Source organism: Prionailurus viverrinus, chromosome A1 (assembly GCF_022837055.1).
Source record: "Prionailurus viverrinus isolate Anna chromosome A1, UM_Priviv_1.0, whole genome shotgun sequence".
Lineage (NCBI taxonomy): Eukaryota > Metazoa > Chordata > Mammalia > Carnivora > Felidae > Prionailurus > Prionailurus viverrinus.
In genome coordinates this window covers 157,688,450-157,706,746 of record NC_062561.1, presented here as the reverse complement: position 1 = coordinate 157,706,746, position 18,297 = coordinate 157,688,450, and the positions used below count along the sequence as shown (strand labels likewise).

The 18,297-nt window shown below is 36.4% G+C and overlaps 1 protein-coding gene across 9 annotated transcripts in view; it reads left to right on the top strand.

The window, feature by feature from the left end:
• MCTP1 (multiple C2 and transmembrane domain containing 1) overlaps nucleotides 1-18,297 on the top strand; it is a 531,315-nt gene that overhangs the window by 269,264 nt on the left and 243,754 nt on the right. The window lies entirely within an intron of this gene.

Genomic DNA, 18,297 nt, shown 5'->3' with positions numbered 1-18,297 from the left:
TTTTTGGTCTAGGTAGAGAGTCTATAAAATAGATTTAGGACTAATTGGGGACAGTTTTGATGCAACAGCTATCTACCTAACACAATTCCATGGAAAAAAAATTCGTCACAATTTGAATAACTCAGTATTCACAATGCCGTTCTGAGCTCATCTGTGGGATTATAGTAGAGACTTCCAGTTGTCCACTGACATCCATTCCCCCACCCCCATCTTTCATCATAGAACTTCTATGTTTTCTGTGTGCAAAAGGATTCATAGCAACAGCTGGAATTTTCTAGCCTCCCTTGCAGCTTAGTTCTACTTTCTGGCCAATGAGGTGTAAGCAGAAGTGCTACTTTGGGTAATGCAGCGTCTGGGTGGTACACCTAAGACAAATACACAGCTGTTTTCTAACCCTCTTCCACCTTCTTTCCAGTTGGGAAATGAAGAGAACAAGAGTGGCTGTCTTAAATACTCTGTGATCTCGCTTCTATGTGGAACTGAAAAAACTAATGTCAGAAATACAGAGTAGTTTAATGGTTGTCTTGGGATGGGGGAAATGGGTGATGGTGGTCAAAGGGAATAAACTTCTAGTTATAAGATGAATAATTTCTGGGAATCTATGTTCAGCATGATGACTATAGTTAGTAATATTGTATGCTTGAAATTTACTAAGAGAATAGATCTTAAATATATTCACCACACACACACACACAAAGTTAACTATGTGAGGTGATAGACCATGTTAACTAATCTTACTATGATAATTATTTCACAATGTATACACACATCAAATAATGTTGTACATCTGAAAACTTACACAATTTTATCCCAGTAAAACTGGGCAGGGGGAGTAGAGTGACTGTCCTGAACCAAAAGCCAGAAGCCACACTTTGAGAATGGCAGAATTGTTATATTGGCTTAGAGTTACTTCTCCCTCTATGGTTTTTCGAAAGGGGAATGAATTTATCTGCTACCAAGTAGAGAAAACACTGTGCTTTTAAAGGAAATTAGATCAGAATGGGTCTACCCTACCAATCTCCCTTTTGATGAACTCAAAAGTCAACTGATTAGTAGACCTAATTACATCTGCAAAATCCCTTTTGTCATATAAGCTACATGGTCACGTATATGAGATACAATATTCACAGTCTGGGATTGAGATGAGAAATCTCGAGGGTACATTTTAGAATTCTGCCTACCCCAGTAGCTTCCAATGATAATGGTCTCATTATGTGCTGAGCAAACCATTAGTATTTAATGAATTCTCATTATTTTAAATATGATAGTGTAGTGATGAATATTGGTTGCCAAATCTCATTTGATGTTATTATATTACTGACATCAACAGGAGTCATAGCAGATTCTGAATATAATTTATATTTGATTATATTATGTTATATATAGTTCAGAAATCTAAATTTTAAAGGATGTAGTGTAGACACAAAGATGAGAAGTACAAAAATTCACATTCATTTTACATGCATTATTAACCTTTAGGTTGCCTTTGTCGAAATATTTCGGCCCAGCTAGTCTTAAATTTAAAAATTACTTGGAGTAATTTAAGAAAACAATATAGTTGCCCTTTTATAATTGGCCCTTTGAGTACATCCAATTTTTAGGTGTTGGTGTATTCTCTAATAAAGACTGATCTTTTGACATCAGACAAAGCAACCTTACACCATTTTAGTCTATTTATTCATTTGCTTTTCTGTTTTAACTCACTTAAAGAAAAACCCAGGTCTTTACCAAGGGTCTGTACGGTCCCATGTGATCTGTTGTTTCAACAAGTTCTGATTTCATCTCCTCCCATTCACTTTCTAGTCATTCCACCCACACTAGAATTCTTCAGGGCCTCTGCATTTGCTGCTTCCTTTGCCTGAAATGCTTCCTCGTTGCTTCAGGTCCCTTTTCAAATGTTTCCTTACAGGGCAGGCTTTCTGTCCATATCCTATCTAAAATAGTAGGCCCCTCTGACCACCATCCCTTTACCAAGGGCTTTATGTTGTTTCATGCACCTATCACCATGTAACATATTATCCTCCACTTTATTGGCAGTTTACCTCCCCTAGAACGAAAGCTCCTTAGGAGTAGGAACTTAATTTTATGCTTTGCTAAATCCCCAATACCTAGTACATAATAGACATCCAGTAAATATTGTTGAATGCATGAATGTGTTTCAGAAAAGGAAAAGTATACCAACTGGAGAATTCATTCACTCTGCAAAGTAGCACAAATCTTTTATTAAGAAAAAGTCCTGTCTTCCTTTAAAAAGTAACAGAGTATTAATGGAAATGGAAAAAATAGCAAGCTTGGCAGAAAGGCAGAAGGCAAAAAGAGTGGATCATGGGGAAATATAGTACTTGGGTTGGTTCTACAGTTTTTGTTAAACTTGCCAACCCAGACAATGGACTTTTCCACACCCTGACAGAGAATTGAACGGAATGTGGTGTTGAGGAGAGGAACAAGGATTCACAACACCTACTACACCCCTGTATCTGCCATCTTTTTCTCAGTTGGTGACGACATGCCTTAGCAGGATAATTGCAAGTTTTGAAGTCACTTGTCACATTAAACCCTTATTAACTGTTTTTAAACTAAGGGGTGAAGGTTTTTTCATTGTTCCTCAAGTATTTTAGTTACATTGTAGGTGTTAACACTTCACTTTGCTTATCTTTTTTACTTGCTTATAAAACTTCTATAATCAGTGACTTATCAAATAATATGGTAATTGAAGAAAAGCTTTAATTGATAATCCAGGGACATGTAGGTAACTAATAATTCCTTGCATTTTAAAATTTTTTTTATTTTTTAATTTTTTTAATGTTTATTTATTTTTGAGAGACAGAGAGAGCATGAGTGGGGGAAAGGCAGAGAGGGAAGGAGACACAGAATCTGAAGCAGGGTCCAGGCTCTGAGCTATCAGCACAGAACCTGACCTGGGGCTTGAACTCACCAATTGTGAGATCATGACCTGAGCCAAAGTCAGATGCTTTTCCCACTGAGCCACCCAGGAGCCCCTTTTTATTTTTTTAGAGAGAGAGCATAGTGAGTGGGGGAGAGGAGCAAAGGGAAAGAGAGAGAATCTTAAGCATGCTTCATGCTCAGTGCTGAGCCCAACCTGGGGCTCAATCTCATGACCTTGGGATCATGACCTGAGCTGAAATCAAGACTCAGACATTCAACCAACTGATTCACCCAGGCACCCCTATAGTCATTCCTTTTAAACATGTACTGTAAAAAGAAAAAAATCCTTCCTTTTTATTGTTTACTTGTGGAAGCATATCCTTTAAAAATTCTGTCATTGAAAAATAATTGATAAAGTTTGCTGATTGCATCTTTAATGACCTCAGAGATATAATTGTGCCAATGACTAAATATATTCAGAACTGTATATATGCTTGGAAGGGCTATCTGTGAAATAGAGACTAGCTATTATAGCTCTAAAGATTCAGAGGAAGCAGAATAGTTTTATAACATACATTTTATAATTTATCCAAAATAAAATACTACATCACACAGTATATGTGTTCAACAAATACTAAATTTAATTTTGAAGTGCTGAGTTGAAAGTATTCTAGCTACGTCTACATCCTGTCTGCATGACCATCTGTCATCAGTCACATTTGTAGCTGGGATTCTTGTATTCAAGGAAAGACTGGACAAGGTCCCTTCCAATTCTAAGACTTTATGTTTCTATAAGAGTATTTTATCATCACTCAGTTTTGAAGGAAAAACAACTGCTGAATGGCAAGGCAAACAATATGCATAATAGGACTTTTTTATTTTGTCATTGTTATTAATTAAAATAGGTGAGACAGATAAAAGAATAAAAATGATCTATCTAAAATATATCTGTGAATACCATTTTAAATGTCACTGGGGCTCTCAGGTGGCTCAGTCAGTTAAATGTCTGACTCTTGATTTTGGCTCAGGTCATGATCTCATGGTTTAGTGAGTTTGAGCCCCACATTGGGGCATTGGGTGGGGCTGCTTGGGATTCTCTCTCTCTCTCTCTCTCTCTCTCTGCCTCTCTTTCTCTCTCTCTCTCTCAAAATAAGTAAATAAACTTAAAAAATTTAAATGTCACTAAATTCTAATAAAATGATAAAGTAGAATATAACCAGTGTAAGTTCTTAGAATTCTATTTTTAGTATTAACTCTGTGAAGAATCATTTCTTGAATAAACTGTCAATCACTTGATGAGATATTTTGCAAATTAGATTTTAAAAGTATTTTTAAAAACTAAATATCAATGAAGTCCTTTATTTAATGGCCTTAAATCATGCATGAAAAATTTATTTTAGCAAACAATGTAACCATAGTATGATTTGGCTTAATTTTTTTGTTTGTTAATGTAAATAGCTCTAAACAGATAAACCCCATATATCAGTGACTTAACATAATAGAATCTTATATCTTGCTCTTATAAGCTAATAGGGGTCAGTGATGGAGAGTGGTGTCTCAATACTACACAGTTATTAAGGCACTGGACCTTTTTTCCCATCTAGTGTTACTAACTCTCTTTGTAAACAAACCCAAGTTCATCTGCCTAACGTGCAGCAAAGCCAATCACTGAGACTTCAGGTATCAGCAAGAAAAGTGTTTATTCCAGAGGTAGCCAAAGGAAGAGACAGGAGGGCAAGCCTCAAATACTCCTTTCTTCCTAACGTGGGAGAGAACAAGATTTTTACAATCATAGGGGTAGAGATTATATACATAGTGATGAAAAGGACAGGGAAACTTATGACTATTTATAAGGAAAGATGGAGCATGGGCATTGAGCAAACATATAGGTAACACATCTTCCATGTTCACTTTATGGTAGAGACTTAACATCAGAATGAGTCAAAATTCAGCTCCTGATGTCTGGAAGTTATCTTAGGACAAGGGGAAGGGGCTACTGGCATGCTCTGAGAGTTGGTATAAACTGGAAGAAGTCTTAGCCTCCTTATCTCAGGAAAGGAATGCAGGGTCTTGTTTATTCATAGGCTGGAATCATATCACTTGACCTTGAGTCCAGGCTTCTGCAGAGACAGCTAGTGGATTTGTTAGTGGGATCTGAAAAGACACAATAGCTGATTAGGGAGGAGCAGTTCTCTGAAAAACAAGCTTTATCTTTTCTGCTTGCTTTCTGGAAACAGCCCAGAGTCCCATATAATCACTTTATCCAACTCCAAGTCTAGGATCTCTGAATAGAAGGAAATCCTTTATCAGGTCCCAGTATGTTTCCTGAGGGTATAGCTGAGTGGTAGAGCATTTGACTGCAAATGTGTTTCCTTATAGCCCTTTGAAATATAAATCTGCCTACCACTTCATACATATCCAACAGATAATGACCAAAAATAAGAGCATGGGAGACACATAGCAGTTTCTTGCCCATAGCAATTCTGAAATCCACAGGGACAGACTTTATGAAGGCCACTTAGTTGGAGGGTTGGAAAGTTCCTTGAGTAGAACTTCACTATTTGGGGAGAATCCTCTTGTAAATTGTTCTCTGTAACCACTGTCTCCACCATCTGAGAAGTTCTTTATCCTCTATAGCCATGTATGAAATGGGTGTGAAGTAGACTGCCCTCCTTGGATATTGCAAAGCTTTCATATCTTGCTTTGTGCTGGTGCAAGACCAAGTATGTCAACCAGCTTAAAACTTAATAGTCTCAAAAAGTTAGTAGTCTTCCAGGTGCCAACAAACATACCAATGTTCTTTCTTATACTCCTCAAGCATGACTTACTTCTTTGCTTCTCCCTTTTAATATAATGACAGGTACCATACAGTTGTGTGGGAAGGCTAATCTGACATTTGCCTTTAGGTTGTTTTAATGGGATTGTGCTGGTCAAAGGTTTTTTCAATCTTGTTTTCTATTATTTGGGGTCTAAAAACAACTTTTTCAATTTTTCTCTTTATACTTCGTTTCATTTTTACTTGTAAATCAGCCTATTTTCATCTAAACTCATCTCTTTCTTATGATTACTTACTAAAGGCAATAAATTGTAGAAAATATATACCTTCATTCTGACTCTTTCCAACCATGGCCCCCCCAAGCTTACATTCAATAGCAGGTAGTTTGCCTTGCAAGTTATCATGGGAACTGTTGTATCAAATGTTTACCATGACCTAGCAAGACTTTCCAGCCTTCCAATGTTACCTTGCTGCCATCACCTGACCACTAAGTCAATGTCACATATTTTAGCGCTTTTTTTTTTTTTTTAATGGCAGCACCCATTTTTGGAATCAATTTTTGTATCAGTTAAGTAAGTAGTGTTAGGCCCTGTAAAAGAGGAACATCCAAATCTCAGTGGTTTAACAAAATAAAAATTTATCACTTCATAGTCCACTGTAGCTGGTTGTAGGGCTTCTGTTTCATTCAGAAACTCCAGACTCTTTCTATCCTGTGGTCCTGCCCTAATCTAGGTTCTCAGTGTTGAGGAAAAAAAAAGATTGCATATGGGAAGATGTAATGGGCTGGGCTGGAATTAGCCTGCACCTTCAGCTCACATTCCCTTGGCCAGAGCCTAGTTCTTAATCACATAGCCCCACCTAAATAAAAAGAGTAGAAAATGTAGTTCAGCTACTTACTTGTACAGAAGAGTAAAACACAGATAGCAGTGAAAGGTAGCAGTATCAGCCATAATTCTTCTGTACACATAAAAATAACCTTCCTTCTGGGGAGCCTGGGTGGCTCAGTTGGTTAAGCATCCAACTCTTGATATCAGCTCAGGTCATGATCTCACAGTTTATGAGTTCAAGTGCTGCATCCAGCTCTGCACTGACAGCATGGGGCCTGCTTGAGATTTTGTCTCCCTGTCTCTCTACACTTCCTCCGCTTGCTTTCTATCTCTGTCTCAAAATAAATAAAAATAAACTTGGAGCGCCTGGGTGGCTCAGTCAGTTAATTGTCCAACTTCAACTCAGGTCATGATCTCACAGCTCATGAGTTTGAGCCCCACATCGGGCTTTGTGCTGACAATTCAGAGCCAGGAGCCTGCTTCAGATTCTGTGTCTCCCTCTCTCTCTGCCCCTCCCCCACTCACGCTGTCTCTTTGTCTCTCAAAAAATAAACGTTAAAAAAATTTTTTAATAAAAATAAGCTTAAAAAATAACCTTCCTTCTAAGTATTTTGCATGAAAATATCACACTGCTTACTGTGTGTTTAGTACACCTATTTGTTGGACATTTGAGGTAATAGAAGGTGTATGTCACAAGCATATTCATTCACCTTTATTTACCCTGGTATGATTTCTAGTTGATTGTTCTGAATAAATCCAAATCAATTTATCAAATAAGTAAACATTCTAAGCAGATTGCTGCTAAAATGAGATTGTCGAAAAGCACGTTGTAAAGCTAGGACAGCCTGACCATTTTTTACGAATTATAGTGAACATCAATCACCGTAATTCGGGAAAGTGGCAATGGCAAAAGGCTTACTTTTGTACAAGTGATAGCACAATGCTGTTGTGATATTAAGCTTCTCATAGTTCAGATTCAGTATTTGAGAATAAAATCCAAATAAGATTCTTACAATCATAGTGAATGAGAGAAGGGTGGAAATAAAGGGTATACAACCTACATACTCGTTCCCTTACTAGTTTCTGTGTTATCTTGACATGAGACAGACATTCCTTTATTCACTTCTACATGAGTGTTGTCACATTAACCAACATTTCTTGATCACACATGATAACCCAGGAGTTGTGCCAAACACCAGGGATCAGAAGTAAACAAGTCCTCAACATGGCAGGTGGTGTTGCAGAGATGTTCAGGAGAGTAAGAGAAGGGCCAAATAGTGTCCATAGGACGGCTTGGGAAAGATGTCTGCATAGCAGGGAGACTCGCATTTGGTACCAGAATAGGACAGAGGATGGTGGACACTGTCAAGTTCAAGGCAAAGGGAAAGGGATGAGGAGGGACACAGGTGTGAGAGAGAAGATGGGAATTTGAGGTGCTACAAGTTGTTCTGTATATTGGAGGTCTAGTGAAATGGAGTCTGGAGAAATTAGCAGAGAAATATTTGTATGACATGCTAAGAAGTTTGGACTTTATTCTGAAATCAGTGAGAAAGCAGTGAAGAATTTAAAGCAAGGGAAATATCAGACTTGTGTCCAAAAAAATATCCAGGCTTAAGATTTTGGAGAATGAGTTGGAGCGAGGAAGAGGAGAAGCAGGGAGACAAAGAGGAAATCATTGACTTTTCTTTTTTTTCTCAAATTGAATTTGTGAATATACCAAGGAATGGATAATTCCATGACCATGCCTCTGTGATGCATTTTAATCATCCTGCAATATAGTCATTTGAAATTGGTTCAGTTAATGATGGTAATCAATCAACAAGAGTCATAAAACTATTCACAGTGCTATTACTTATAGTTTTGATTGATGAAGAGGATTTTGTTTTCTTCTTAGGGTTATAATTACTCCCCCCCCCTTTTTTTTAGAGGATATGTTCTGTAGGCTCCAGTTATTTTAATGTCCGATTTTATGATACTTCCTTGTACTTATGTTTATTCGTGCAGTGTTTATAATTATTTCAAGGCTATTTTTTTTTCTTTCATTCTTTTTTTTTTTTTGACAAATACAGTAGAATTACTATCTCTAACACAACTGGGAAAGAGAAATCCCTGGAAAATAATCATTACTTTTCTGGTGTATTTTTATGTATTCTTAAATGATTAAGGAAAATAGCTAAATTGCAACTGTTATCTCAACTGAAATGAATTATTCAACATGGGAAATCAGAGATTTGATACCCATTTTGATATGTTTCTAGTTCTTTATTTCAATTTTGTTATATTCAAGTTTTCAAATTGTGATGTAATTATATTATTTTGTCTCCATGCATCTGAATAAGAGTAAGAATACTTGCTAATTGTTATTGAATGTTTTCTTTGTGCCAGTAACTGTGGTAAGTACTTTACACAAATTAAGTAATTAAACCCTCACAACGACCTTCATGAGGTTTTATACCACCTTCATTTTCATCTGAGTCAAGTGGCTTTTTGCAATTCACATAGTCAGTAAGTACTGGAGCTGACATTAGAAAGCAGGCTTTCTAACTTGGAGGTCTACCTCTTTACCAATACCCTACATGGCACCAAACCACCTCTGTTGCGGATGGAGTGAAAAGAAGCCTTCAAAATACATTAAAGTATAATTTTATACTTTTTAATTAGATTTTTTTGTGGAGCACCACTGAACAATTTTGTTCTCTGCAGAGAAGTCCAGTTTTAAGCAACTGAATAAGTGCCCAGCTTAGCAAAGCCAGTATATTAATGGTAATGTATGTCATTCATACAAGTCAACAAATATTTATTGATGAGTTGAGCACCTGCTTCATGGTAAGTTCTGGGATGCAGAAGAGTTCTTGTCTTCATGAGATTTCCTATTAGATACAGGCAAAGGGCACTAAATAAGTCTCCCCAATCACATTCATCCATGCTTGTCTAACTGCTACACTGTCATGATTATGGTTCAAGAGTTAAAGATTGCCAAGTTCAGTGAGATCTGTGGCTTCCTAATATAGAATCCAGTTTCTAATGGGGGCGCCATATGGGAGGACTGAGCCCAAAAATAAGAGCTTGAGCTAGGTGGAACATGTCTATTGATTTAAAAAGCTTATAGTAGGTAAACATCATAGTGCAGTGGAGCACATTTGGAATCTAGAATCAAACGGATCCTATAACCAGGTCAAGCAGCCTAACATCTCTGAACCAGCTTACTCACCTATAAAGTACTAAGAATATTAATTTATTCATTTTTTCAGCAAACATCTTTTGGACGCCTTCTATCCACTAGTTTAACTCACCTCACAGGGCTATAGTTATAACTAAATGAAATATTGTGTGAAAAGCCCCAGGTACATAGTAAATATTCATGAAAGTTAGCTCCTTTACATCTCAATCTGTTGTCTTTTCTTGACTGGATTTTATCTTCCACTGCAGTCAGTCAGAAGGCTCAGTGCCCAGGAATGGCCAGGCTGTGGGGGAAACTAGTTCATACCACCTGATCTTAATGAAATGGATTGAATGGAACTCAAGATTGATTAGCTATATAAAGTCAAATCATTCCAATAAAAAATCATACTCGTCTGGAAGCAAAATCTATTTAGAAAGTTGTCTCAGGGGTGCCTAAATTGGTTGAGCGTCTGACTCTCGGTTTTGGCTCAGGTCATGATATCATGGTTTGTGAGTTCAAGCCCCACATTGGGCTTGCTGCTGTGAGTGCGGAACCCACTTTGGATCCTCTATCTCCCTCTCTTTCTGCCACTCCCCCACTTCTATGCTCTCAAAAATAAATAAACATTTAGAAAGTTATCTTAGAGTGCAAGCCAAGCTTCTGGTAACAAGAAGGCTGTTAAGTATAGTGGAAAGATGTTTCCTCCCACCTTGAGTCCAAAAGGGAGAGATCACAGGCTGATGAAGAGGCTCTGCCTGCATCACTTCATGCTTTCTTCTCTGATTCAAAGCACTTGCTCCACTTTTCACCAGAAGATCCAGAAGTTGTGTTTGCCACTTCTGCTCCCATCTACCAGCAAGAACTTGTCATATGGCCACACCTGTTGCTTGGAGGATATGAAATTCCTTATTGAGGCCATCACATGTGTTGCTAACCTCACAGAGGCTCTATTACTAAAAAAAAAATTAAAGAAATGGATAATGGGGTTCATTCTGCCAGGGAAGCCAAATTAAGATCAGAAGGCTCCCTGGTTAAGAGTATAAAACAATACAAAAAAATACCCAGTTTATATAAAATTCCCTGGACAAGGAGAAGCTTTGAAAACTGGCTCCGAGCCTGAGCTCTGGGGCCTGGGTTACCCACAGACCTGCTTGTGGATGGGGAAGATGGAGTAAAATGTGGTCCAAGATGAATCAGGTGGAGGTGGCCCAATTTATGTATGACAGAGAACTGTAGTAGCCTTTGGGGAAGGGATTTGAAGGGAGGCAAGGAGACCAAACAGAAGGTGCTTAATAATCTAGGTAAGGAATAGTGAGGCAATGCTCACTTGAGCATTGAAATCAGAGATGATTTCAAGAGAGATTTTAAGAATTAGAATCAGAGGGTTCAGGAGCATTTATCAGGTGGTACAGGCTAAACTGTAGTTGCAAGTAGAATTTTAATGATTAGAATTTACAAGATGTAGGAATCTGTTTTGGTTAAGGTAGGCTGAGCTGCTGTTATAAATGCACCTTTAAAATATTTAATGGCTCAAATGTCACAGAAGTTTATTCCTCATCCACATAATTGTCCAAGGCACGTGCTTCTTGGCAGATGGCTCCCCTCCATGCAGTGATGCCAGGAACTCAGACTCCTTACACCTCAAATCACTTTTAACTTGTTATATTTTAAGAACCACATTTTATTCACTGGCATGTATAATAACAGAAATATTACTGTTGTTGAGTTTATAACAACTCTAAATTGAAAGGAATAGAGCAAATTAAGAATATATAGAATATATTACAGATTATAGAGATACTTACGACCGGGGGAACTCTCTGTGATAAATATCTCTCTGTGAGGTATTTTCTGACTTTTAGCAGCATTCACTTGGGAATTCCAGAAATTGAAATTGAAAAATCCCAAGCAAGGTCCACACCGCAAGTGTAGAGGCAACACAAGGCTTGATCCTATGACTGTGAGATCATGACCTGATTGTGACCTTCACTGACTGAGCCACCCAGATAGTGGTCTTACCCCATTTTTTAAAAAAAATTACATTCATTATTTACCCAAAAAGGACAAAAGAGGATAAATTTCAGAAATAATTCCTTCAAATCTATTAGTAAAACAGGTCTTGTTGTTTCATGTGACAATTTTTAGTTTTTTGAAAAATTCTCTTATGTGGAGTAGCTTCTTCTCTCTCAGTGGCATGTAAGTGAAATCTTATTGTTTACTTTCTTCAGAGAAACTTGGGAAGTTGTCTCATTTTAAGGATTAAAAAACTATAGACAAGAGACTTTGTTATGAGCACACTGCCTGTAAAAAGCAAAACTGACTATGGCCAATATTCTTTTCACCATAGGATTACCAAGAGCAGAGTCACAGAATCCAAAGAAAGAGGGAGACAGAGAGAGAGAGAGGAAACACACCCGCACACACAGAGAGAGAGAGAGAGAGAGAGAGAGAGAGAGAGAGAGAAAGAGAGAGAGAGAGAGAGAGAGAGAGAGAGAGAGAGAGAGAGAGAGAAAGAAATCCCAGTCCACAGTTGGAAGACTGAGAAAAGCCCACTGAAATCGGTAGTTAAAAGTTATGGGTGACACTCAAGGAAACAATTTCAGAAAAGTACTGGGATAGCCAGAAGAAAAAAAAGTTGAAAAAAGCATAGAAACTTTGGGGTGTAATTTTTTAATATCCTGATTTTTTTCATGGGAAAATTAAAGTACTTTTCAGTTTTCTTATATTTGATTTTTTAGGGGGTTATGATGGCTGTACCAACGTAGTAATATATTCTAACAGAATTCCAGGGAAAACTGTTTCCCTTTGGAAACAAAAAGAAAAAGAAAAAAGGGAAATGGCAAAGAATATCTGTCGTATCTAGTCAATGCATTAATTAATTACTGGTCATAGAGGGAGCACCCAGAGGCAATAGGAGTAAAGCCCTTTGGAAAAAATGACATCTAGGGCACTCCTGCACTGTGTTTCTCCTATATCACGGATTAATATATAATTTATATTCAAAATTAAAGCAATTTGTCTAAAGAAGTGTGGGAAAAAAACCCATAAGTAACCACTGCCCTTCCATATTTTAGTTTACCTATACTTGCAGACGTTATCAAGAAGTTCCATGGAGATATCAACTGTAATTTATGCCACATATGAAAAGGAATTGAGTAAGCTGTATTTATCCCAAATATAACATGTAGAATCTCTTCTCACATATCCTGAACTCTGCATTTACAAGAGAAAAGTAAACCAGAAAATCACTCATAAAAATCAATAGCCTATTCTTGTCACTTACGCCTTCTCTCTACAGTGTGCCTTGAAGTGCCTTCTACCCTTCAAAGAAAGAAATATACTTAGTTCAGCCCTACGCTGTGTTACATCACAGTATTATTTTTAGTTCGTCTATGTGCTGTATCATGGTAACTTCATTAACCACAAATTTCAAAATCATTGGAATATTTATATTTCTCATTGTCAAAAAAGTTTACTCTTATTTTATTACAGTAAGCCATATGCTGTTAGAAACCTTTTGCCTTTGAATTTTAATATTTTTAGTTATTTTCCCCTATGTAATATGTCACTCGTAGGGCACTCCAAATCTCCAACAAAAAACGAAGCAGGAATGGGAGAGTTTAAGGAAATAATTTTAATACATAAATATATGTTTTGAAGATGTTTAAGTCATTAGTGAAAAATAAATGTATATAAAGACATAACCTATTCTCTAAGTATGCTTGAACATCACCTTTACAGGCCTCTTTCAAGTGTGAAGAACCTTATTATACAATACACACACTCTGTTGCATTTGGGCAGCATAGATGCTAGCTTTAAATATTTCTAGAAAAACCAGTACCTTCAGGAAAATCCACCTTGAATTCAGATGGTTTTTAACTGTCCACACTCAATACTTATGTCCACTTCTCTTTGTTGTCCTCTTTTACTCTTCTTTCTCTTCCTCTTCCTCCTTCTTCTCTCTCCTTACTTCCAATAAGAGACTGAGTTTCAGTTTGGCATTATTTTTGATTAGGGGTCAGCATCATTGAATGACTATAAATCCCCAAAACAGGAGTAGTTGAACATACAAGTTTTGGGATAAGAGATTTAAACTTGTTAACCAGGAGGCTCGTTAATTCTGAGGAGAAAGACCAGTATTTACACTGAAATATTGTTAATGCTATTTTAAGGGAAAAGAGGCTGCCATCTTGTGTATGCTGTGTTGATTGCACACAAAAGTGGACCCATTCAGAGTTTAGTTCTGTGTTAGACTTAAATTGCATTAAAGGCTAAATAATCACACAAAATGTTGAAGTGCTCATCAGTGACATGGCTCCAAATAAAATAAAATAAGATAAAGCATAGCATTAGGGCATGTATTCCTTTAGTACATGAGAAAACATTTTACATACCATCTAATTCTTCTTTTTGAGACAATTTTGATCCTAAGCTTCAGAAATAATTAATAATCCCTAAGACTAGATTAATCTAGAATTTTTAAAGCATAGAATTTATAATTATAAAATAAAAGAATTAATTTTTAAAAATAAATTCTGAAGTTAATGCTATCTGATAAAGTGCATGTGGAAGAAAGGTTGCTCTTGACTATGACATTAATAAAAATAAAACCTGAATTGTATTTTAGAGCTAACTTATCCTGCTTTCTTCTTCCATACTTATTTCCCTGTTTTCATTTCATTAGCACCATAAAAAATGTTTTAATGAGGATCATGGCTTAGCTAATAACAGCAAAGCACAAATTGCTAGAAAATGCTTAAGAGCCACGATGTGTGCAGTAGAGATGCCTTAATTTTGAATAGAGCCACATGCCTCACAACAATTTGGTAAGTGTTAGTGCCATCTTGTGGTTGAATGCAGTAATGCAACAAAGCAGCAGCACTATCAGGTGAATTTATTAATTTTTTGGTTTTTTGAACGAACAAACTAAATACATATATTTGGAAATAATTTTAATACATAAATAAAATATATTTATATATTTATTATAAATTATTTATATATGTAATAATATAATTGTATAATTATATATTAATTATTGTATAATTATTATATAATTATATAATTATTATAACATATATATATATAAAACATAATATATATAACCTGGTTATAACCAGGTTTCTGGTTATAACCACCAGAAAAGATTAACCACATGTTAGGAGCTTGGGAGTTTTATTAAAATAAAATAATTTGAGTTCACTGGATAGTCTGTTACACTAAAATAAATTCCAAAACATGTGGGAAATTCCTTATGTATGAAATATAATAAGGTACTATTTCCCAAAGACAAATTAGGGATTGTGAGTCTGAAAAATGCACTCAAGAAAAATAGGCCCCATGGTCAAAGAACCCTGGAAAAATACCACAGGTCATATCCCCTTCTTGGAGAGTCATGGTGCACATTCACTTATTTAAAGGCCATAGAAAATGAATCTATTTAATTTTGTTCTAAACCAGCATTTTCTAAGTATGCTTGTCCACAAAAATTCCTTCTTTAAAGAAGCATATAATGCCTATTAATAATCAATAAGTCATAACTTGCTAAAATAAAGTTAGAAAAACACCTTTAAACATAGAAGGTAGAAGTGTTAGACACAAGAGCAAACTTGGAAACCACAGTGAAAGTGGATTAAAGATTGTATCCATTGGCTGTGTATACTGCTGACTCAAGGTTTTGTAAACAATGTTAAGTAACAGCTTTGGAATATGAGAATCTTATTCTGAGATGTTGAAACAATTACAACTGCACCATTGAGGTCAAAATGACTGACGTGTTTTATAATTTTTCTAGAAGAGAGTGGGAAATATTTATTAGATGGAAATTAGCACATTTTGACTAACCATTTTATTTTTAGAAATTTACCTAGAGGACATAATAGGAAGTGTTGCGTATAAACTCAAGGGTACTCATTACAGCCTTAGTTGTACTTTTAAAATGTAAGTAACCTGTTTATCTACAGTCATAATTCTAGGTAAATGTGTTCACACATTTATCCAAGTAGATTATATCCTGTTATTTTTATAGTTATGTATATTTAAATAAATTGATATGAAAATCCAGGCTATTCAGAAGTTTATTTATCTACCAGTTATTGAGCACCAAGTATGTTTGAGACAATAATATCATATTTCATTCATGTAAAATGATAAACATATGTGTTTGTACAGATATGGTCAAGAAACCAATTTTATGGGAAGAATATTTTTTAAGAAGAGTGTTAGATACAAATCTTTTACTGAACCTAAATAAAAAAATTAAAATTAAAAAACAAAAACAAAAACAAAAAACAAAAAACAATGTGTCCAGTCCCCTATGTTGGTATCACAAGGCAAAAGTCTTGAACTATTAAGGACTCTAAGTCACAAAGGTCCTCTATGTTAAGAACTTGAAAACAATTAGAAATTCCTTAAATAAACATGATATTAAAAAAATACTAAATTTTAATAGTAACATCAGAAGATTCTAAGTGATGGTTAGAAAGAGACATGCAGCAAATTTTACGTTGGGGAGTCAAAACAAAGCAGAGAAAGTCAGATGACCGACTCATCATGAGCGTGCATCTGGATTTGTTTTTCATGTACAGCATGTTTATGTTTGCTAACATATTTGCTATCTCTAATCCAGGTCACCCTGTGGCCGAAGCCACATGTTTATGAAATATTTTACCATCATAACATGTTTTCAGAGTCCCTCAAAACTGTCTCTCTTCTACCAATTCCTGTGATCTTTGTGCCTGTCACCATTCAAAAATCTGTCCCTCATCCCTAACTTAACCTGTAGACCTGCTTTTATTGGCTGGATTGTTATTTCCTCAGGCCATTGGATACATACTGCCTCAAGCAGCATCATCGATATGACACCAAGCATGAAAAATGTGTTTGGAGGTGGCCTCGACTTTACTCACCTTTTCTATGCTGTCGTTTCTTCCATGTAACCTCAAGACAGTGCTAGAAGTGATCTCACAGGCTTGTTGGGTGGTGTATTATATCTGATATAGTAAGTCGTCAGCACATGTTCCCTGGAGTGATGTAGATCCCCTTTTGTAATTTAACTTCTACTATGGACCTGAGGACGACTGAGCAGGATTCCCGAAACTGGGAATTTTGTCAGTTCACCTGTATGGCAGGTGAGGAAAATGTTTCTGGGAAGGGGCAAGAAACAGACTGTGTCTCAAAAGGATTTACTTTTGTGTGTATAGGTTTCTGTGCTGAATTACTAGAAGTTTTGTCAGTCCTTTTACAGAATACCTAGACTAAATGGAGTGAGACCCAATTTAAAAACACAAGGCCCAGTTTCTTGAAATCACTTTTCTTATAAAAGAGTTATTCTTACTTTTTGGACAAAAGAAAGAGAGCATTGTTACATCCTGAAATGAGTGTTTGGTGATGATGTGCCAGAAAGAGTGCTATTTGGTCTTCAGATGTGAGTTCTCGTCTGACTTGAAATGAGCCACTTAGCCTGTCCTGGTTTTCTCATCTGTAAAATGGAGACTCAATTGTAGGGTGGATAAACAAATACTGAGTGTGAGCATTCTATAGACCAGAGGAGGCTGCTTGTCATTAGTAGCATTATTTATAGTATCTAATGATTATTCAACATCTTTCCAAAATTATACCCTGATGGTACTTTAGAGAAAAGCAGGAAAATATGGATGTTTGGGACATAAGTAGAGGGAACATTGCATCTGAAAATCTAAGTTTGCTTTTACCCTCTTACTTCCTGGCTTACTCATTACATGACTGGGGGCAAGTCACACTGAATCTCAGATTGTTTCTCATCTTCAATATAGGTGGATAATGTCGTCTTTTATCAACATCTCAGAGGATGCATTTAATAGTACTCTGTACACTGTAAATTGACTCAGTAGTCATTAATCTATACCTCCACATCTATTTAACAAATATTTATTGAGTGCTTCCTCTGCTCCAGACACTGTGCCATGTGCTGGGGAAGAGTCTTGGCCTTTATGGGGGTCATAGCCAGTGGAAAAATGCACACAATAAACAGTTAGACATATAAAGTAAACTATAAGTAACATTCATAATGATTCATGCTGTTAAGCAAAGAGCAAATGCCAAGGAAAAATAATAACAAAAAATTAATTCAGATTGGGAGGTTGAGAAAGGTATCCCTGAGCAAGTTATATTTAAACTAAGACCAGGAGGAAAATACAATGCCAGCCAGGCAAAAGGGGAAGAGAATGGGAGGGAGGGATTTTCAAGCACAGTCTTGCTAGAATATGCAAAAACTGGAAGCAGAAAATAACTTCCAATGACAGGATAGCTAGAACGTGGTGAAGGGCCCAAAATGGAGTTGGAGACATGGCAAGTCCTGTCTACCATGTTACAGATTTTAGATTTTATTGTAGGTGTAATTGAAAGCTGTTGAGATGTGTTAGGAAAAGAAGGGGGAAGATTAGATTTGTACTTTTAAAAGCTCCGCCTGTCATCTAGTGAACTAATGGAGAGGGACACAGAAGGTGTGGAGAGCCCAATTAGGAGGCTATTATTATAGTAGTACAGCAAAGAAATCATGGTAGTAGCTTAACTAGATTGGAGGCAGAGAAGATAGATAAGGTGAGTTTGGGGATTAATCGGACTTGGTGGTGTCCTGGATGCAATGCATGGAGAAGAAGGAGGT